General features: G+C 35.6%; 1 long non-coding RNA gene across 1 annotated transcript in view; it reads right to left on the bottom strand.

Moving 5' to 3' along the window:
* LOC136853904 (uncharacterized) overlaps window positions 1–24,894 on the bottom strand; it is a 608,104-nt gene that overhangs the window by 402,822 nt on the left and 180,388 nt on the right. The window contains exon 3 of the long non-coding RNA XR_010857570.1: window positions 22,938–23,041. This is a non-coding gene — a long non-coding RNA (uncharacterized lncRNA). The remainder of the gene's footprint in view (window positions 1–22,937; window positions 23,042–24,894) is intronic.

The raw sequence follows: 24,894 nt of genomic DNA, 5'->3' as shown, positions 1-24,894 counted from the left end.
CATAAACAGCTAAAAGTCCATCGCGATCACTTCATTTACTAAAATGACACTAACCTTTATCATGATAACAGCTGAAAGTGGCAGTGGTCATTTTGAAAAAAACAAAGATCTACTGTACACTGAAGCATCAAGATTTGAAATAGTTTCCTTTTAACGTTTTATCAGCCGAATGGCACCTTAATAGCATTGCCCATTTCAAAGGGAATGTTTACATTCAGACAGTAGCCTTTCATCTTGCCGAAAAGAATAACACAAAAAGTCTGCCCTTCTCTTTGCTCTCCAAAAACCCATCACGGGCAACAGTGTAAAGTGTTTGCTTACATCGATCCTTCCGGGAACCGCCATTATTGTTCCTCTGCTCTCTCTCTCTCTCTCTCTCTCTCTCTCTCTCTCTCTCTCTCTCTCTCTCTTCTTCCCGAGTAGTTTTAAATGTGTGACGGCATTTTTTATAAATAAACCTTTTCAAGTAAATTTTAAGGAAATAAATTTCGAGATAGGTCATAGGAATTTTTCGTTAATTTATAGAAATCGAAGATACGGAAGAAGATTAAAGAGAGAGAGAGAGAGAGAGAGAGAGAGAGAGAGAGAGAGAGAGAGAGAGAGAGAGAGAGAGAGAGAGGGTGATTGTAGAGTATCTGGCGTTACTTCTACTACTAGGATCACTGAGAGAGAGAGAGAGAGAGAGAGAGAGAGAGAGAGAGAGAGAGAGAGAGAGAGCAGTTGGAGGAATAACCTAACAAGAATATTTGCTTGAAAAAGATAGCGCTAATCCCAAGGGATACATCCTACGAAGCCTTCAAGCCAAGGTTGTCGAGTCAGACAGAGCGAGGAAATATCTCATGAACCTATGTTTTTTAACATTTCGTGACGTAAATAATCCCTCGTCAAGCCCCTCCGGTTTTGATGGTTTAGCGCTTTATCTCTCTTCTCTCTCGCCGCTGCTTAAGTCAACTGAGGCGCCCTGATTTAGGGGATCGCTCCCATTCATTCTCCCCCTGGCCCATTCAGGAAGCGACCACGGGTCGTCCACTTGAGAGCTAGACGCTCTCCACCAGCACGCTTAGAGTATCTGGGGTCACAACTACTAGGATCACTGTGTGTGTGAGAGTGAGAGAGAGAGAGAGACGGGGTGGCTGTAGAGTACCTGGGGTTACAACTACTAGGGTCACTGAGAGAGAGAGAGAGAGAGAGAGAGAGAGTAATTAATTGCAGGGTATCTGGAGTCATAACTATTAGGGTTACTGAGAGAGAGAGAGAGAGAGAGAGAGAGAGAGAGAGAGAGAGAGTGATTAATTGCAGGGTATCTGGAGTTACAACTAAGAGGGTTACTGAGTGAGAGAGAGAGAGAGAGAGAGAGAGAGAGAGAGAGAGAGAGAGAGAGAGAGAGAGACTGGGTGATTGTAGAGTATCTGGTGTTACAACTACTAGGGTCGCTGAGAGAGAGAGAGAGAGAGAGAGAGAGAGAGAGAGAGAGAGAGAGAGAGAGAGAGAGAGAGAGAGAGAGATTAACTGCAGGGTATCTGGAGTTACAACTATTAGGGTTACTGAGAGAGAGAGAGAGAGAGAGAGAGAGAGAGAGAGAGAGAGAGAGAGAGAGAGAGAGAGACGGGGTGATTGTAGAGTATCTGGCGTGTTACTACTACTACTAGGATCACTGTGTGTGTGTGTGTGTGTGTGTGTGTGAGAGAGAGAGAGAGAGAGAGAGAGAGAGAGAGAGAGAGAGAGAGAGAGAGAGAGAGAGATTTAGGTCCAGTTACACGATTTCCTGACGTAGGCTCTCAGCCATTCAAGATCGTTTATTTCAATTAAGCACACTACTTTACCATCCATTGGTCTCAGTAAACGTCACCTTCTGCAAAGCAATGCCTCTGGCGCTCAATTTTGTAAACAGACTAACCGTGATGGCAGCCGTATGAGCGAGTCAATTATCAAAAGTGCTTTTAGTTTATTGAGTTTAAAACATTTCTAAAGTCGTCGGCGACTGAGGGAAAGAAATCAGAGTGAAAAATAGAAAACGTCAGGCACGGAATATTAAAATTGAAAAGCAGAAATTTTCCATACTGACTATCTCCATGGAATTTATATCCTTAGTATGTATATGTATATGTATATGTATATATATATATATATATATATATATATATATATATATATATATATATATATATATATATATATATATATATATATATATACATACATACATGTATATATATATACTAGCTGACCAACTCGGCATTACCCGGGAAAACTCTGAATGACAGCCAATACTCTCTCTCTCTCTCTCTCTCTCCTCCCTAACACTCCCTCTACTCTCTCTCTCTCACTTCATCTCCCTCGCAATCTCTCCCTTTCCTGTTAAGATAGTTTTTTCAATTGCAATGCCCCAGCATTTTTGACATTCTATATTTGACCCCTTCTCACCCCCCAATTCCTATAGTGGCTGAGCTTGGACTTAGAGGGCATCGAGAGTGTCACTATTCATCTCGCCGACCTTGAAAGCTATGGACTGGACACAAATATCTGTATGTTTTCGGTTATTTTTACGTTACCCCCTTTCCACCCCCAGCCCCTTTGGTTGCCAGTGATGTCTTACCCCAACAGTATTCTTTTCCAGATAGTAAGTCATATGTATACTAGGTTTGGTTGAAATTGCTCAATGCGTTTCAGAGATATGCTGGAACACACACACACACATACATCCATTTATCTATCTATCTATCTATCTATCTATCTATATATATATATATATATATATATATATATATATATATATATATATATATATATATACTGTATATATACATATATATATATATATATATATATATATATATATATATATATATATATATATATATATACATATACACACATTCATTCCGTGTCTGTGTGTGTCTCCGAGTTATGGAAGCACTAATCCAATTATCAGATAGGCATACGTTGCATGGCAACATTGTCCTATTGTTACATGCATAAGAGGGAAAGACACTCGAGATGAAAAGGAGAACGAACTAGACAACGCATTCAAACTTGAAAAGAGGAAAATACGTTGGTAATTGTCGTCAAGTGACTTTACAAATAGTTTTGATGAAGGCCTTTGTCAAGGTAATGGGTAAAAGTTGAAGCAAACTTTTTCTGTCTTTGATGGTGAATGACATATTTTTATTATGACCAGAGTAATGGCTAATTTATACACACACACACACACACACACACACACACACACATATATGTGTATATATATAATAAATATATAAATATATATATATATATATATATATAGATATAAATACATATATATATATATATATATATATATATATATATATATATATATATATATATATATATATATATATATATATATATATATATACACGGTGAGGTAAGTATCACCTCCATTGTGGTTTGGTTATGTAAATGTGAAAAATAGGGTAAGAGTAAGTTATAACAAAGAATAAATTATAGAAGCGAAAACAAAAACAATTCTAACTCAGACGAAAAAAAAGTTTAATCACGTGACCCAAAAAAGTGGCGGCAAAATCAATTTCTTTCCAATTCAAGCGAGAAAGTAGAGAAAAAAAATGCACTCAAGAGGCACACTGTTGACAATTGTTGGTAAAGATAAACATCACCGTAATAACTGTAATGTATTAGAGTGAGAAACGCAATCAGTATGGTTCGGAAACAAAAACGTTTAATTTATCTATGGTGCATCACTATACTGTGACCGGAATTAATCAGTAACAAGCCACAATAATGTCAATGAGAGACAGTACTTTTCCAAAATACAAAAAGGTTAAAAAAAAGGGGTGGGGGGGCGACTTTCCACCGTTTGCACAACGGTCCTCTGCAGCCAACTGAATAAAAAATACTTGCTTTTAAGGAAAACAAGTCTTTTTATTCAGTTGGCTGAAGAGGACCGTTGTGCAAACGGTCGAGAGCTACCCCTCCCCCCACCTTTTTTTTAACCTTTTTGTATTTGAAAAAATAGTCTCTCATTTATATTATTGCGGCTTTTTACTCAACATGTTTAATTATTTAGTTCCGAAGAGGTTATTCGGATAGAATGATTTTATTTAAAACTGCAGACTAGGCTACTCTTGCAGCTGATTCCCGCCAGTCGCCGACCGGAATATTACCTCCTTTTGGTTAAGGTTTTGTTTATGTTTTGTCTTTGGTTTATGTTTATGATGTTTACCGTCTTTTGTTTATGTTTTTACTTTCATCCCCATGGGGCTGGTACTAAACACGGCTCCATCTGCATGTAAACTGGTAATTACCGAACTAGTGTGGCCTGGTACTGTACTAGAGAGGTGTGAAAAGGATTAAGGGAACTGGTGTGGATATCTGAAACCGACCAGGCAATAGAGACAGGTTTTACCATAAACTTATCATGAACGACCATGTTTTCCTCGGTCGAAATTATGTGTCTTGATCTTTGTTTGCTACCCCAAAAACCCCTTTGTTTATCTTACAATGAACTTTAGCTTTTATAGGGGTGCTTCTCCTGAGTGGCTCTAAAAAACTTTAATATAACTTCTGCTGCCCTGTGACCTTAAATAACAACAAAGAATTTGTACTTGCCATCTTCCTTTCATGTGGTAACGTGAGGGACAATGCTACTGACCAGGCTAGTCAATTTCGTACAAAAAAACAGACTCTTAGTAAATAATTCCCAATGGTTTTATGTAGAAGTATTCACAATACATAAATTAAAACCTTTCACAAAGGAATATACTAACCTGATAACAATATTCTATACATATATCCACACACACAACCACAGTGGCAGTAGGTTCAAATACTTTCTATTTACAATCTCCTTTAAGAACCCATACTGATTATTATATGAAACTGCATTCCTTCGTAAGGGTTCAATAAAAAGAATAATTTTTTTGTGTATGTATACGTTATGTTGACGTGAACAGTAAATAATGAAGCAATAAAAACGTTCAAAGGTTGTTTGAAAGGACATTTTCTTTGTAATCAAATGTAACACATTGCTTTTTATTGTGCTATTTCATAAATTTATAATTTGTTCTTAAGTAGCCGCCGTTACACGTGAAATATCTATTGCACTGCGTTTCTTATTTATTTACTGAAGTAACTAGAAAGCATATAGCCTTATTTTATATATTTAATTATCTATTTAATTATTTATTCATCTATATATTTATTTTCACTCCTAACCAGCTTTAAATGCCTTAAATTCTTTGCTAAATGTTTTCATTTAAACAGCTGGATTTCCTTAATTAAGTTTGAAATATCATAAGAAAACAAAACACAACTCTGAAATCATGATAGTCATTAAAGAAACTAGTTCAGTATGAAAACTGTATAAATGTTGGTGAGATGAAGCCTTTCCATCCTAATAATCAATGAGTAATACAGTACTTTTATTTACCGAAACTGGATAGTTAATGAAGTCGAGCTTCACGGTCGAAGCCACAAATAATCATATATGAGGTTCTTAGATCAAGCCTTGAAAGGCAAATATTATGGTAACGAATTTGATGGCGTGCGCTACGCTGTGCTGGAACCCGCCGCTGCCCGTCATGTCTACCCTAAACTCCCGATCCTCTACCTACCCCGGCCGGACAAACAGGTTTGCAGGAGGAGGGTGGATGTCTCATGTCTCCCTACCCTCCCGATCCCCTACCTACGCCGCTCCCACCCAGGGCGGACAAACAAGAAAGAACCACTTGGCTTTTATTATTATCTTGTCTAGAAACCTTCCGTGTATACATATACACACACACACACACACATATATATATATATATATATATATATACATTACATATACAGTGTATATATATATATATATATATATATATATATATATATATATATATATATATATATATATATATATATATATATAGAGAGAGAGAGAGAGAGAGAGAGAGAGAGAGAGAGAGAGAGAGAGAGAGAGAGCGGTACGTCAACTATCACTTATTTTGCAACGAATATTCAAAACTTCTGACATTTACGTAGCTTAAGCGCGTGTGTCTCTATACGCAGAGGTTATTCTATATAAATAAATGTTCAGATCCATAACTTTGCATATGAGAACTAAAGCTATCAAGTTGAATCCCCGTACAGAAATATAAAATTACAATGACATCAAAGGATAAAAAAACAAATCTAGTATGAAATATAGCACTCCCAGTTGAGATATGAAATACACGACAGAAACAGGAATGATACGTGAAAAAATAGTTCAGACAGAAAGGGGATGTAAAGTAACAATTAAAAAAAGTGGTGGCAATTTCACGATTTATATTTAAAGTGAATTTAATATTCATGTAACGTAAGGATGTAATATTCATAATAAAGCACAAAAGGGACTCTGTCGGCCTAAAACGTTTGTTCCAATATAAAAATAACTAGATACGAGACCCTCCTGGGAAAGTATTAAGTCCTAATTAATATATTCTGACGTTACAAAGTGGTTTTCCATTACGTGCCTATGCAGACCTGATTGTAAATCGTATCTCATAGCTCATGGCTAATTCAACTTAACTTCAAGTTAAATTGTCTAGTATTTATTTTGTAATAATACGGGAGACCCACACTTTCTACCTTTTACACCTGAGGTCTTAAAAATGATATGAAAGCATATTCATACAAATTCCAGACTACCATTTAAAACTAACAATTATTATAAGAAAACAATGTGTTAGGTTCTACGTGAATTCAGCGAATGAATATATGGAAGATGTTCAAGATATTTTTGTGCGAATGTTGACGTTCATGTGCAATTATACTGTATAAATGACAAGGGAGTACAGCACAGCTGGGTCGTGCTTATATTAAAAGAAACATCACAAGGTAGCATAAAGATAAATGTCAAGGGAAATTACTGGATCCGGAAATATCGCACGGTTTTAACCTGCTGAATCCACCACGGGCAGCAGTTAAAAAGTGGCAGGAAGTTTCATACAGCATTATACGCTGTACAGAAAACTCGGTTGCGCTGAAAAACTTTGGCGAATTTTTTACTTGTATATATTTCGTTACAGATGAAGAAGAAATCATGTCAAATTTCTACGAAGGATTAGGAGCTTGCTACATCATAGATTTTTTAGCATTTTAGTTATTTGGATAATTAGGAAAATAATTATAAAAAAATAGATATTTTGTGCAGAGTCAAACTCTTGGGATAATTCCAAATTATAGGATGTTATCATAAGTATAATTTACAATTACTATTGACTCAGTTTCAAGTAGTTTGTCACAAAACAACAAGCAAACGAAATCCACTGAAAGAATGTACAAAAAATTCAAAACTACTTTGCACTGCAAGTGTTGGAAAATGGGAAGGAGAGGAAAGTTAAAATTCAAACAAAGTATTATCTAATCAGCCGTATTTCAAATTATCAATAGACTCTACAGAATCACACAACACATAGAAAACTATGTTACATTCATATTGCCCTTTTGCATTTACCTAACACTGGTATTTGATATGAACAACATTTGAATATATCAATGTAATTGATCTGAATACCAAGGTGACAAAAAAATAGTGAAACAGTGTTAGAGATTTTTTCATTGCAACCTATTTTCCTATTCAACTGTTCGACTTGAGTTCATCATCCTTATTTGCTGGTCACCCAAATCGACTGTGAACCCACAATCCTGAGATCTTGAGGTTAATTTCCTTATCCCAGAAATAACACTTTAAAAAATTATAATTTCTTCTCGTTGACAGACATCTCGTTTTTCCCCAGAAAGGTTTTTGGGGGAACATGGGCTCCTCTTAACTGACTACCGTGAGCCATTTTAGCGTTTCGTACACCTTAGGTCAAGGGACATAAATGAGAGGTGAAAGCAATTGTGGTACGTCTTTAGTTCCAGCTGCTCAGGTGATGATGCCTGAGGGCTCGTTGAACGTTATTCATTATCCAAAAGTAACTTATGTTTCCTATCAACTACTTGAGGCTTAGTATGCGACAGAAAAACTGTCCCCGTTTGTGGGGTAGCGCCGTTAATGCACCTCATGCGATGCACTGTAGGCATTACTTAAGGGTCTTTGCAGCGTGCCTTCGGCCCCTACCTGCAACCCCTTTCTTTCCTTTTATGTGCCTCCTTTCATATTCTCTTTCTTCAATCTTGCTTTCCACCCTCTCCTAACAACTGATTCATAGTGCAACTGCGAGGTTTTCCTCCTGCTACACCTTTCAGACCTTTTACTGTCAATTTCCGTTTCAGGGCTGAATGACCTCATAGGTCCCAGTGCTTGGCCTTTGGCCTAAATTCTATATTCAATTCAATGCGGCAGAAGAGTTGTAGAACTTAGGAATGCGATTAATTTTTTTTCCTATAGACTTCTCACGAATGTGTTTAACCTTCACCGAGGAATTGCCCTTTGAGAAAAACTCAGAATAGGAGATAGGAAAGGAGCTGTAATGTTCAAACGACAGTGTAGGACACAGCTAAAGCCTAAATTGCATCGATGACTGCTAGTTAAATCCTCATTTGGTCGAAAAAAAAAGGAAGGAGACGGTAACATTAACTGTTAAACGGAAAAATGAGAAACCCAAAAAAGGTAATAATACTACTGACAGAAAGAAGATATTGAGGTTGGTGAAGAGTTATAGGGAAGGAGATAATAGATAATAGCGTGAAAATAAATAACAGTTTATATGAGAGTAAATTTGGTGTGCATATGTGTTAATACAGTCCTTTTATGCATAAATAAACATCATGGTATAATGGGAATGGGATTATGTCCAAAGAAAAAGAAAGTCTCTTATTCGAAACATTGCTGTTTTGTGTGTGTACGAGAGAGAGAGAGAGAGAGAGAGAGAGAGAGAGAGAGAGAGAGAGAGAGAGAGAGAGAGAGATTCCAAACATTGCTGTTTTATGTGGTTTAGTGTGTGTGTGTGTGTGTGTGTGTGTGTGTGTGTGTGTGAGAGAGAGAGAGAGAGAGAGAGAGAGAGAGAGAGAGAGATTCCAAACGTTGCTGTTTTGTGTGTATTAGTATGCGTGTGTGTGTGTGTGTGTGTGTGTGTGTGTGTGTGTAAAAGCGAGAGAGAGAGAGAGCGATTCCAAACGTTGTTGTTTTTGTGTGTATTAGCATGCGTGAGTGTGTGTGTGTGTGTGTGTGAGAGAGAGAGAGAGAGAGAGAGAGAGAGAGAGAGAGAGAGAGAGAGAGAGAGAGAGATTTTTAAATTACATTTATATTGGGTTTCCTCGTCTCTCCCTTTCCCCTTCGAAGTTAGTTGAATCATATAGCATTTCAGCCCTTAGCCGCCTGGCAACAGCAAAAACCAGTGACATTTAAAAGGCTCTTCTATGATATCTCGGTGCACAAGAATTGTCCTGCATATTTGGAAGTCAATATGCGTTCCTTGACACCGACTAAAACTACAGAGCTGAATTTCTCTCTTGGTGAAATTTATGATTTTATAAGAAAATACCGAACTATGCAAATATTATTCTCCTCATTGCAGTTTTATGCGGTTTAAGAAAAAAACTGATTGGAACTGAATTTTAATTTAATCTTTACATCATTATAACACTATGGTGATTAACTAAAATCTTATTTCAACCGGGGATTTTGATCAATATTTTATGATAAAGTATATATATATATATATATATATATATATATATATATATATATATATATATATATATATATATATATATATATATATATATATATATATTATATTTTACATTCACACTTGTGTGTGTTTATCTTTCTACTTGTGTGTGTTTATCAATAAGTGTTTAGTCAATGCTTAGAAAGGCATACAGAAAAAATGAAACGCTGTCATTTCTAAATTAACAAGCACTACTACTCCAATGTTAAATTTGACGAAAGGCTTCATCATATGTATGGTGAGCGTAGGAACTGAAAGTTAACGAGGAAATAATTACAGGTCGCATTGTCTCGCTGATTAATGATTGAATTCAACTCCGGTCTCAAATTCAATATCAAGTGATTAGCAGAGATATGTTTGGCGTCACAATTAACGCCAAGGCAACTACCCGTAAGTGATAATTAAATCTTAATGTGATTACTAAGAGTGAATGTTCGTTCTCTCTCTCTCTCTCTCTCTCTCTCTCTCTCTCTCTCTCTCTCTCTCTCTCTCTCTCTCCCCCTTCTGTTCTCTCTAACCAGCGATGCCACTCTAATGAAGCTTTTGACGAAATTTAGGGACATTCGAGTTCTCACTTATCTGATTACTCTGAACAGAGAGTGCCTGGTTTAAAGGGACAGAAAAGCATGTAACATGGCCATTGAAATCATTTATCTAAGTAGCAAAATAACATGATCAGTCCACAGTAATGTAAACACTGACTAGCTATTATTATCAATTTATGTTTTCTGAAGCTATTGACTAATGATGTACATTCCGGGTCTTGACAAAAAAAATATATATATTTTTTGCATTATAACATAAACACAAATGAATACATGAATCATCAATTGGGTTATAGGTCATACATGTTCTCTGCGATTTTTCTCCATGAAAACATATTTGGACACATCTAAAACATAACCCAGGAAATTAATGTTGCTCTTTTCGTCTAAAAATGACATTAGTTTCTCAGTATACATCCATGAAAATGGAGTTTGATTTTGACGAAATTATCGCCATGTGAAATTTATCTAGATCATTTTGCTCATAAAATGCATTTTTTTTTACAGCTACAAGATCACCTTGCGAATCCGTGTGTCAACCTCTCTGCTGCGTGTTTGTATGCACACATAGGTCTTTATACGAGAGAGAGAGAGAGAGAGAGAGAGAGAGAGAGAGAGAGAGAGAGAGAGAGAGAGAGAGAGAGAGAGAGAGCATAAATTTTTTTAATAGGTGACTGAGAGGAGGATGAGGAGGAGGGACGTCAAACAATCTTGGCACTTAATATTAAAACGCCGTGGAAATGATTAGATTTGTCTTTAAACCACTGGCCAGATTATTCAGAGTTACCAGCACAAATTCATCTTGCAGTCGTAAAAAAAAAAAAAAATAAAAAATTTGAGAACAAAAAATTCTCGAGATGAATCTCATAAACGAACATTGTCGCCTAAATCAAACTCCACTGTCAAAGATATATAATGATGAATTAATGTCATTTTCAGTTGTATAGTGCAATATTAATTTCCTGAGTTATGTTTTAGACAAGCCCAAATATATATGCATTGAGAAATCACACAGAACATGTTACATATCACTCAAATGATTATTCCTGTATTTATCTGAGTTTAAATTATAATGCAGAATGACTTTCTTTGTAAAGACCCGAAATGTATATCACAAATTAATAACTTCAAGGATCATGTTCTCAACATATCTTTCACTGAACCTAGGCGTGTCTTTCAGTCAGACAGAGAGCTAAGAGTTTCCCCTGTAATGTTAGGTTACACTCATTACTTCGGTTAAGTTCCAAAAGGAAACAATAAAAAAAACTAAAGCTACAGCAAATTTAGACTTACTGGTTAGAAATTGATTCCAACAAATAACTCCAAGTGGTAAAGTGTGTTGCAAGTATCCGCCATTCGACTGAAAATGATCTTTGCAACTTGTGAAGGGTACAATCTGTTCCCTGGTACTGAAAGACAACCAACCTATTTCCAATGCAAATTCGTAGATGACACCTTCGTGACACCATTGGAGAAGTCGCTGGAAGACGTGTCCCTTTTCAGCTGCAGCGGTTACAGGAAGGTAATTATAGACTAAGGTTTGTCTACTATTACGCATTGCATTTAAACTATCCACTGGTATAGTGGTTAGTGTCGTGGAATGCCACTCACATGTCGCGGGTTCGCATCTCCCCCAGGCAGATGAAAAATCACTGGCTCTGTGTCATGATCAGTTACCGCTGCGGTGTGGGGGGGTCTGCGGTGGGAGGTTGAAACCAACATTCTTTGGAAGCTTGAATTTCAAGTCAATGACCCCTGTGTGATTGTTCCACGTGAATAGGTTTCATCTACTGAAATAATAATAATAATAATAATTTGGCGAATTTACCGAATGTTATCTGGAACCCAGATTTACTGCTCATTCGCAACAAAACGTCAGCCATTTTTCCATCCGGAGGAAAAGGTCATCAAGGATTAGGAAGCTGTACCGAAGTCGTTGTTATCATCAATTTCACAAATAGCGCCATGAAGAATCGCAGCTAAATCTTTCTTAAATCGTACACTAACAACAAAATTATCCCACATAAATTATTCACCATCTAATTAAAAGGCTGATGTCCCTTTCGGGAACAAAAGTGTATAGGGCCCACCATTTATCACATTCGCGTTGTTTTTAGATGCAAAAAATCTAAAAAATTAAAATAAAACACCGTTCAAGAGAAAGAGGAATTGGCTGAAGTTTCCGTTTAATTAATGTTGATAAACGAGAACCGATTACTGTAATTTACCTCGATCCACAAGGCAAGCTAATATGTTTACGAGGGATAATTTCCTCTTTTAAAAATCTATCGTTATTAAATCCTCATTAGGGAAGAAATATTCTCGCGGAAGTAACACTTAAAGAATGATAAATGCTGGATATAGAAATACAGCGTTGAAAACTTTTAACGTTAAATCATATATGATCCTTCTTAAACGCTGTATGTTATCATAGTTGTATAATTATAATGAGGCCTTTACGGAAATATATTTCTATAATAACAAGTAAAAAATGCGCCGAAGTTTCTTCAGCGGAATCGATTTTCTGTACAGCGTAAAATCAGGGGCCACCGAAAATAGTCATATCTTTCGGTGGTCTCGGTATAATGCTGTATGAGCCGCTGCCCAAGAATTTTTAACCACGGCTCGGTGGTGGCCTGTCCTATATCGTTGCCAGACGCATGGTCATGGGTAACTCTAACTTTAAATAAAATAAAAACTACAGAGGCTAGAAGGCTGCAATTTGTTATGTCTGATGATTGGAAGGTGGATGATCAACTTACCAATTTGCAGCCCTCTAGCCTCGGTAGGTTTAAAGATCTGAGGGCGGACGGACAGACAAAGCGGGCAGAATGGTTTCTTAAAAAAAAAAAAAAAAAAAAAAAAAAAAAAAATGAGACAGGAGGGTTACCGGTTTGTGTAACTCAGAAGTGACGATATAAATGGAAGATAAATATGTGAGGCTCAACCTTCGAGGTAGGGAAATGAAATTAGGAGTACATCTTTTAAAATGAAACTCATACACACACTGTATGTATGTGTGTATATATATATATATATATATATATATATATATATATATATATATATATATATTTATATATATATATATCATGTATATATGCATATATATATATATACATATGTATATATATACATATATATATATATATATATATATATATATATATATATATATATATATATATATATAAAACAATGACCAGAGGGGAGAGAAACGGGAAATGGAACGACAGAAGCCGGCGCATATGTTATTTTCAACTACCACGCTATCGCATCGCACCTCCCCCGTTTCAAAGGGAAGTTCCCTTCATATTGCTGATTACAGTAACTTGCTGCTTACTTACTCCCGTAGAGCCATGAAACGATGTAATTAACTCTGACGCCCCCGTTGTCATTTCTGCAACACTTGTCTCACCTCTACATCAAACAGATGCATAGTATCTGTATGTATGGGAGGACGTGCAATAAACAAGAAATAGTTGTACCCACGGAAGGGATGCAGTATGTTTACGAGATTTAGTTGAAGGTACGATCACGTGAAATTACATTAAATCAAAACGTCCTTTGAATGTAAAGCCATATTACGTTGCATTAAATCAAAATGTCCATGAATGTAATTGCTTTGTGCTTTCACGTCCGTAAGGAGCGGGTGAATGTATAAATCATTAAATGTACGGCGAAGTAGAATTTGAATCGCCGTATCAATGGTAGAATATGCTATATCCCATGACAATAAATTCATACAAAAATGAACGTACCTTCGTATCTAGTCCAGTTGCATGGCTCACAGCATGTTGCATGCAATGGGAATGAACAGATGTCAAAAACGTAAAAAAAAAAAATGATAATTGCACAACGTAGGAATGGCTTCTCCATATATTCGGAATATAGTCCAAGAAGGTATTTTCTTGTGTGTGTTGTTGTCTGTTACCAAAATTTAAAAAAATGGGTTTGTAAATAATGATATTATTTTACATGTAGACACCATTGTACATGCATTATATATACATATATACATACATACATACATACATATATATATATACATATATATATATATGTGTGTGTGGGTGTGTGTGTATACATACATACATACATATATATATATATATGTATGTATGTATGTATACACACACATTCCTTCCCTGTATTATAATGAAACACTGATGCTGTTACTACTAATGTTGTTGTTTTTATCATGGCAAAGCAGTGCTGTTGATGTGTAACAAAGAATTAAGTAGACGGCGATATCAACCTACGTGTCAATACAAGTGTAATACATTATATATACAGACATATCCACTTATTTAAAGTTTCTTTTTTTAACTATAGCCTCTAAGTATTACGCTGAAGTTCCGATGTTCTAGCTATTGTTGTTTATAGCATAATGAGAAGTGTTGTTGATGAATAAAAAAAAAGAATAATAGATATCTACTACACGTATACAAAAGTGAAACTATATTATATGCATCTACATTCTATCAATTTCAATTTGCTTTGTTTTGTTTTTTAACCACAGCCACCACGCATTATACTGAAATTACTACTAATGCTGATGTTTTGTTTAACGGATAATGAGTAGTTCTGTCGACGTGCCCAATTAAGAACTTATCATACCAACACGCAGGCATTTCCACGAGGCCCTAAGGCTGATTACAGCCAAGACGGAAAATTCGGATGAATCGCGTGCGCTGTCATCCGAACCTTCTATCATCCTCCTTACGAGCTGCCAGTCAGTGTCAGGGCAAATTGAGGCACAAAAGAACGCCAGCGACTAAGGCCTCGGATATCACGGGGAGGCAGACGCTGCTGTTTCTGGCATCCGGATGTGCCACGTCTTCATGAGGAACATCATCATCATATCTCTATGGGCGACTTTAGAAAACGGAGGGCCTCTTGACTTTGGTGTTCGGCTTGTCTGGAGTTTTCTATGCTTCTTCGTTTGTTGGAGATATGGAAATTAAAATTAACATATTCCTGCATCTTGTCATACTTTCGCTTGCTTTTACGTATATTTTGTTAAATGCAAAACAATATTAGTATCCGATTCTGAATTTTATCTTCTTCTTCTTCTTCTTCTTCTTCTTCTTCTTATTATTATTATTATTATTATTAGATATAAACAGTGGCTAATTATTGTCCAATTTTAACGTGGAAGAGAAAAAAATAATAAGGAAAACTAAATACTTAATTTAAATTTAACTCACATAATGCAATCACCCTTTTTAAGAGGACTTTTAATATTATTATTATTATTATTATTATTATTATTATTATTATTATTATTATTATTATAATCGTGTTTCAGAAGGTACGAGTGCTGCTTTCCCAGAAAATTCACTTCCACGAAAATAATTATGTATGCATTGTTTGAAATTCTGCTGGAAACATTGACTCAAGAAGAGTAAATAAAAGCATTTTCAGACAAAGAAGCAGATTATTTTCTACACATACACCGTCCGAGTTTTTTTTTTTTTTTAAGTCGTTTCTAACTTTGTCAGAATTTATTTTCTTGGTAAAGTTCCAGTCCTTTCTTCCAGAAATTGACGGATTGCTCTGGGGAAAATCAGGAAAAGACAGAGTTCATAAACTTAACATTCTAGGAGAAGGTGCCTTCTACATTAACGAAATGCTGGATAGATTATGAAAGAAACAAAAGAAGGGAGAGAGTACCAACTCGATACAGCATACAGCATGAAGAACTGATTGAATTGTCAAGGTTAATGATAATAATATTATAAGCTGGAAAACTTTAACTGTATTTAATTCCAGCTGGTAAAACGTAATATCAATAATAATGTCAGCATACCACTTAGATAATCAGGACCTTACGTGTACTTTCAGCAAAGGTGCGACTGAAAAGTAAGTCATTTTTAAAAGTATTCGAAGAGATTTTGATCTTCAGCGCATTACATCCTAATCTGAGGAACAAATCAGAATATGCCTTTGAGAATACGATTGTAAACAGCAGAGCAGGTGATTAATATTACTCGTCTTCTTGGAAATGCGAATTCTAAATAGCATGTGAATTGTCAGTTTCAAACATGACATCAAATATATGAAATGAGGCTTCTAAACTCTTGCTATAGTCGTCATGCTTTCACCATTATGGGAATACTCCTTGCTTTCTATGTAAAACAACAGAATAAAGTTAGACGTAAATTTCTATATTTCGTATTTCAGCATTGCTATGTAATATAGATACTGAGCATTACTGAACTCTGCGTTCTCTTTCATATTCATTAAAACAAAACAGGGAATAGCTATTGTATTTTAATTTCACAGGCATCGCTTACTGTATGTACAGTTAAATGACCAAATGAAGCTTTCAATGGAAAAATGGTCAGATTGTTATACTTTTCCGATAATTAATGTTTCAACAAAATTATCGCAAAAAAATATGACATGGACTTACAAGCAAAGTATTAGAAAAAGCACATACCTAAACATATTGCCATTTCTAAACTGCCCAAGCCACCAGTATTTTAGAAGTTGCGGCCTCAATGGTACAGACCTTATAAGGCACAACTGCTCTCCCACGAATTATGTAGCTTCGTCAACCGATAATTCTGTACACTTAATATGTCAGGTTTGTTCAGCAGTTGATTCAGCTAACAAATATGTCTCTGTGGGTGACCCTCTTTCTAGTTTTCTGTAAAAGAAAACTACTGTATTGTGACGGCTTTGTCTGTCGGTCCGCACTTTTTCTGTCCGCCCTCAGATCTTAAAAACTACTAAGGCTAGAGGGCTGCAAATTGGTATGTTGATCATCCACCCTCCAATCACCAAACATACCAAATTGCAGTCCTCTGGCCTCAGTAGTTTTTTTTATTCTATTTAAGGTTAAAGTTAGCCATAATCTTACTCCTGTCACTGCTATAGGTACCAACAAGACAAGCAACCACCGGACCGTGGCAGAGTTTCATGGGCCGCGGCTAAGAGTTTCATAGGCCGTGGCTGAGTTTCATGGGCCACGGCTCAGAGTTTCATGGGTCGTGGCTGAAAGTTTCATACAGCATTATACGCTGTACAGAAAACTAGACTGCGCCGAAGAAACTTCGGTGCATTTTTTACTTGTTATATTTCCTTCCAGATGAAGAAGAAATCACGGCAAGTTTTTACGAGGGATTAAGAGACTGCTGTACCGCGATTTCTCAACATTTTAGTTATTTGGATAATTAGCAAAATAAAAATAATAAAAAAACATATTTCGTGCAGAGTCAAACTCTTGGGATAATTCCAAATTATAGAATATTATATTGAGTATAATTTACGATTAGAATTGACTCAGTTTCAAGTAGTCTGCCACAAAGCAACGAACCGTAACTGATATGAATCAAAGAAAATCCACTGAAAAAAATTAACAAAAAAACCAAAACTACTTTCCAGTGCAAGTGTTGGAAAGTGGGAAGGAGAGGAAAATTAAAATTCAAACAAAGGATTATTTACTCAGTCATATGTCAAATGCTCATAGATCAAAATCTGCGGCCAGTTGTGCTTACAAAGGAGGAAAATAATCATACCTCATTAGCTAGAAAAAAAAATTATTCTAAAACGTTTGTGATTTAATATATTTGCTACTCTCGTTTTTAATTTAGTTTTATTTTTCTGTAAAAGAAAATTATTGTGCCGGCTATGTTTGTCCGTCCGCACTTTTTTCTGTCCACACTCAGATCTTAAAAACTACTGAGGCTAGAGGGCTGCAAAGTGGTATGTTGATGATCCACCCTCCAATCATCAAACAGACAAAATTACAGCCCTCTAGCCTTAGTAGTTTGAATTTTATTTAAGATTAAAGTTAGCCATAATCGTGCTTCTGGCAACGATATAGGATAGGCCACCACCGGGCCGTGGTTAAAGTTTCATGGGCCGCGGTTCATACAGCATTATGCCGAGACCACCGAAAGATACATCTATTTTCGATGACCTTAATTATAGTTTCTTCGGCGTGTTTTTTGTTTTTTTCTGTGCTTAATGAATAAGTTCTCTACCCTTTTTAATTAACCGGAATTAAACTCCCTCTCTCTTCCATTGTAACATCATCAGCATCATTATTATTTCTGTTATTATACACCTTTTTTAATAAAAAATTTTTCTTGCAAAAGAAAGCATAGAGTTAAAAAATGATTTCATCATTGCATGAAGGATAACTAATTAGAGGATTCACTGACAATGCATCTCCAGAATGAACGCCAAAATAATTTTTGCTCGAAAGTTTGCGACATCATCACCAATGATACATGTTTTGTCTTTAAATGCTATTTAGCTCATAAAGAAAACATCTCGAGCGAAGGAACTCTCTCTCCCTCTCTCTACAGCACTGGAACTAGTTCATTCCAACATCATCAAAAAAAAAAAAAAAAGATAATCTTTATCACTGAATTGAACTGAATATAGAATTTAGGCCAAAGGCCAAGCTCTGGGACCTATGAGGTCATTCAGCGCTGAAACGGAAATTGACAGTAAAAGGTTTGAAAGGTGTAACAGGAGGAAAACCTCACACTATGAATCAGTTGTTAGGAGAGGGTGGAAAGTAAGATGGAAGGGAGAGAATAGGAAAGGAGGTACAGTAAAAGGAATGAAAAGGGTTGCAGCTAGGGGCCGAAGGGACGCTTCAAAGAATCTTTCTTAAGTAATACCTACAGTGCACCGCATGAGGTGCACGACGGCACTATCCCCCCACCCCTACGGGATAATGATCTTTATGGCATACAATGATAATATGAATTTTGCAATGGGGTCAGCATGTGGGTGGTATTTGACTTTTTTTTATTGTTTATCAGCCTCGGTCAGGTGTTCGCTGCTTTTCCGTAGCCTCTAAAGCCACTGCAGTTTTGCAAGAGATGGAGGCAAATAAGGAATCCCATTACCTTAATTACATCGATCAGGAACTGTCTGGCTCGGAATGAATGTGCCAGCCTGCACCGCCTCCACTCTATCTCTCTCTGATGATCCTATTTTCAGAGTTCGAGTATCCTCATGTTTATCATCTTCATACGGCAAAAGAAGCATCGTACATTTTCGTCATAAATACATGTTTACAAATGATCAACTACTGTTATATGTATATATATATATATATATATATATATATATATATATATATATATATATATATATATAATATATAAATATATATAAATATATATATATATATATATATATATATATATATATATATATATACATATAACACACATATATATATGTATATAATATATTTAATCAGTTGTGCAATCACGTGCTCCTTCTCTCTGTCTCTGTCTCACACACTCTCTCTCTTTCTTCCTCCATCGCATGTGTGCAGACATAAATGGTAATCTTCGGAAAGAAAGTTATTTGATTTCTACATATAATCATATCCTTTCATTCCAGCCTAATTCCCACGTAAAAGAATGATAAAAAAATAATTAATCATATGATCGATTACTCAATAGTACTTAATATCAGCTGATTTTTTAAATACTGCATACACGAAGGAAGACAACTCATGACTTGACCTTCGTTGAATCTTTGTCGGATTTCGTGGTAATTGTCTGATAATTCCACTACTTAATTAAAGTTGAAAGTGAAGGTTAATAACTAGTCATACTGATACTGTTCTACGCGATAATCTCTTAGGTAATAAAGACAAGGTCTTCTAATTATTTCATTGTCTGCACGCAGCGAAAGATACAAATGGTCAATTTCAAGAGGTAAATGGACATATCCCAAATATGTATTTTTAGGCATTATAATGGAACACTTAGTTTATTTCGTTATGAGTTAATCAGTTTAAAATGAGTATATTATAAATGTTATTTTTGACCAATTTTCCTTAATGGGGAATGAGTCGGAACTCTTGCCTGAAATAAGTGACATCAGGTCCTCTCTGTCTGCCTGTTGGTCTGTCTGTCTGTCTGTCTGTCCTCTTTAACCTTTCTTAGTTTTCTGTAAAAGTAAACTATTGTGCCGGCTTTGTCTGTCCGTCCGCACTTTTTTTTGGTCCGCACTTCTTTTCTGTCCACCCTCAGATCTTAAAAACTACTGAGGCTAGAGGGCTGCAAATTGGTATGTTGATCATCCACCCTTCAATCATCATGCATACCAAATTGCATTCCTCCAGCCTCGGTAGATTTAATTTTCTTTAAGGTTAAAGTTAGCCATAATCGTGCTTCTGGCAACTATATAGAATAGGCCACCACCGGCCAGTGGTTAAAGTTGCATGGGCCGCGGCTCATACAGCATTATACCGAGACCACCGAAAGATAAATCTGTTCTCGGCGGCCTTGATTATACGCAGTAGCGGCTATACAGAAAACTCGATTCCGCCAAAGAAACTTCGGCGCATGTTTTGCTTTTAATTGCTTTCCTTCCGAAAAGGTTGCATTTCTAATCCAGTAAAGCAAGGTTTGGTAAGCATACCCAAAGCACTTTCCCCTACCCCGCAAACTTTTCTGAAAACTGCGTTGGAAAGTCAAGGATTCAAAGCCATCGCCACGCTAGTTTAGAACGGAGGTTCGATGGGATTTAAGACCAAATAAAGTTAGACCTAACTTTTTGCAGTACGAATTGCTTGAATGGATAAACCTCGATGAGTGTTTATAAATAATGTAAGGAACCTTCTGTTACTCTTTTTTTTACTACAAGGACTATTTCAGTCGGTGTTCTGTTTCCCTCCAGGTGGAGAGTTTTCCCTCCTTTCAGACGCCACATGAAAGACCTTCAGGACACGACTCGCGTATTTGTACGAGGAATAAATACATGTTTACAGATGATCACCTACTCCTTGTATGTGTGTATATATATAATATATACACAGTATATATATAATATATATGTATACATGCATATATATATAAATTATATTTTATATATACATATATATATATATATATATATATATATATATATATATATATATATATATATATATATATATATATATATATATATATATATATATATATATATATATATATATATATATATATATATATATATATATATATATATATATATATATATACGCCACATGAACGACCTTCAGGCCACGACTCGCACATTCATACGTGGAAAAAGGTAGTCCTCAAATTAAACCTGCTTCAGTTTCCTTCATTATTATCTATTTGTATAACTGGCATAGGTGTGTTGTGAGAAATATTTAAGCGTACTTGCGAATACCAACAATATTTTTGATAAGGTAAAAAAAAGAAAAATAGAAAAAAGTAGTATTGTAATGGAATTCGTAGTTATCGAATGTAGAAGCAGTCGAGTAGACCTCCGTGACACAATAAACGCAGGTCGCTTTGAGCAGCGCCTTTTGTCTAACTCCTCCTCTTTGTGAGCTTCTTGGCCGCTCCTAAATCAAGATGTTGTCGCTCAGAAGTTTGTTTGAGTTCCCGATTTTTTTACCACTATTTAATCTCCTAGTTCTCGACGGACAGAATTTTTGGGTCAGGGAAATACGATCGTCGAGAGTTTTAATCGTTTTTCACGTTAAAACTGAATGAAGCCTTTTGCCTCTCTTTTAGACAACAGAAATGTCGGGACAGCACACAAGCAAGTGAAAAATGCTCCGAGTTTCTTCGGTGCAACCGAGTTTTCTGTACAGGCTGCAGCGTATAATCGAAGCCACCGAAAACACATCTATCTTTTGGTGGTCTCGGTCTAGTGCTGTATGAGCCGCGACCCATGAAACTTTAACCACGACCCGGTGGTGGCCTATCCTGTATAGTTGCCAGAAGCACGATTATGGCTAACTTTAACCTTAAATAAAATAAAAACAAGTGAGGCTAGATTGCGGTCAGAAAAAAGTGCGGACGGACAGACAAAGCCGGCACAATAGTTTTCTTTTACAGAACACTACAAATAAAAGGCACCTTGCGAAATATAACATTAACGATTACACGTCCCTTAAAAGCAGATTTAGCCATTATATTAAAAAGGTGCAAAATAATATTTCAGGAATCCCTGCGATGAGAATCGAAATAACTTGTAAGAAATTACATTAAAGTCCCTGAGAGAGAGAGAGAGAGAGAGAGAGAGAGAGAGAGAGAGAGAGAGAGAGAGAGAGAGAGAGAGAGAGAGAGATAAAAACTTACACATGTGTTTTTAAACAGCTAAACACACCCACATGTTCAGGTCACACAACCCTCTTGAAGTTCTCGGAAGGCTCTATCATTCGGCTTTAGAAGGGAAGGCTTCGCTCATTTACCAACTGCGTAAACTGAGGAATTTCAATGACTTCAGAGGAGTGGCTCAAAATTGTCACAGTTCCGAATTTTAGTCGCCTTACTTTGGTGTGTGGTTTCAACCCATGCACTCCACTCTCGATTCGACCTATGGGAGTCGACTAAAATATGTTCATATTTTACTGCTTATATCAACAAGTGGCTCTCTCTCTTTATCTATATATATATATATATATATATATATATATATATATATATATATATATATATATATATATATATATATTATATATTATATATATTTATATATATATATATATATATATATATATATATATATATATATATATATATATATATATATATATATATATATATATATATATATATAATGTGTGTGTGTATGTCTGTACCCGTAAGTGGTTGTAAAATTATCCCCAGAATAAATAAACTGTTGAGTCAAAGTTGAACTCCAATCCCCTATACAAAAGTTTTTCATCAAATCTATCTCATGTTATTTATTTATTTTTTTTTTTTTTCAGAAGAGTCCAGTGCAGTGAGCCATCTCCCTTAACACACATTAAACTACTCACCTCTATTTTATACGAAAATGCTTCCTGGATATTAAAACCATCTTGCAAGTAATTAAAATTTAGTACTCTTCACAGATCTTCTTTCCTCCATCCTCATCGCACATCTGAAATACAAAGGACATCGTTTCGTCAGTTCTAATATTCTCTTACTGTTACTTCTTTCGAATGAACATCATGTTCTTTAGAAGCTTGAATTTCAGGTCAGTGGCCCCTATGGGTTTACTGCATATAAATAGGGTTCATCTTCTGGATAATAATAATAATAATAATAATAATAATAATAATAATAATAATAATAATAATAATAACGTTGGTTATCTTTAATAATAACTCTTTCAACCACCCTTGCAAAAAAAAAAAAAACACATCTTTTGTATAACAATCTGTTTTATTCTGCCACTTACATTTTACAGCGACACTTCACTTCGCCCCCGCCCCCCCCCAAAAAAAAAAAAATTTAGTTCAGCAATCTCTTAAAAGACGACAGATTTTCCTTTCACTGGTACAACCGTTTAAAGAGTTTCTACTAATATCTGATATTTATATTCCCAAATGGCTTTAAAAATGAACTAACTTTATTTTCCATCAGCCATTTCTTCCTTCCACCGACTTATTAACCCTTTTCGCTTATCCCGATAAATGCAGATGATTCTGTCAGTCACTAAATTAAACTACAACAATCATACTGCAGCTTTTCACTGTCAGTACCATCAATTCTATTTTACCTTCCAACTGTCTCAACTTGTTTCAGAGTTAAAGGATCGAAGGCGATCCGGTCCTAGATATGTTCAGAGTGGAACCTAAAAATGTTCACATTATTCAGCAGGGGCGCAAAGCATTCTCTTCAGACAAAATTCTCCATTCCCTTGCTGCATAATTGCGAGTTGTTCAGAAGTTTTTAATCTTCGAAAGTAAATTACCTGTTATTTCAGTTTTCTCTAAGATTGCTCTTGGATTTTTCTACATAGTCACCTCTGAAAAAAAGTTACCTCATTTTCCAAAACGTCCTCCATTTTGGTGTTTGTTCCTATATACTGCATGAGCTCTTCTACCTTCTTCCTTATCAAAGTCACGTTTCCCTGCTACATGAATAACTACATTATTAATAACTACATTATTAACCCCTCACCTCTCGTCAATACTATTCTTGAGAATCCTTTTCAATTTTATTAGGAAATGGGTAGATAAGCAAACTGCTGCTCTTTCACAGATATTATGATGTAACATTTTTCCTCGTCAGTGTTCTGATTCAACTTATGAGACTTAATGTGCGGAAGCTACGTACACCTTACAATCAAGCCCCCTTTCACAACATTACCACAAGGCCATATCTTCCTCTGTAGCCTTCCTTTGACTTCAGATGATCCAACACTTTACCATTTTGTATTTCGTAAGCGCAACATGGCAACGATTCAGACTGCCAGAAGCAATATCTTTTACTTGCAACTCTCTTCTCATCCTCTTTTCTAATATTTGCTGTCACAACTTACCCCTTGTCACACTGTATAAAAGCAAAGGCAATAAATATGGATCATAGGGCAACTATACTCAAACGTTAAGTATAAAAACACTTATAATTAAAAAATGTATAATCATCATAAAAATAAATTTGGGGAAATTAATGCAAACACAAATATACACACACACACACACACACACACACACACACACACACACACACACACACATATATATATATATATATATATATATATATATATATATATATATATATATATATATATATATATATATATATATATATATATATATATTCAGAATCTGAGAGATAACATTTCTTGTTTTTCTCCATTTCCAAATATCTCCGTGATCCTCATCATTTTAAACACCACATGTATAGATCTATTGTTTTTTTTTATGCCATTATTTCAGTTCCCATGGACATTTTTGTTGTTTTATGGATGTTCACGTTTCCATTTCTCTTGCTGTACATCCA

Source organism: Macrobrachium rosenbergii, chromosome 28 (assembly GCF_040412425.1).
Source record: "Macrobrachium rosenbergii isolate ZJJX-2024 chromosome 28, ASM4041242v1, whole genome shotgun sequence".
Lineage (NCBI taxonomy): Eukaryota > Metazoa > Arthropoda > Malacostraca > Decapoda > Palaemonidae > Macrobrachium > Macrobrachium rosenbergii.
Note: the sequence above shows the minus strand (reverse complement) of the source record. Positions and strands in the feature narration are given on the sequence as shown.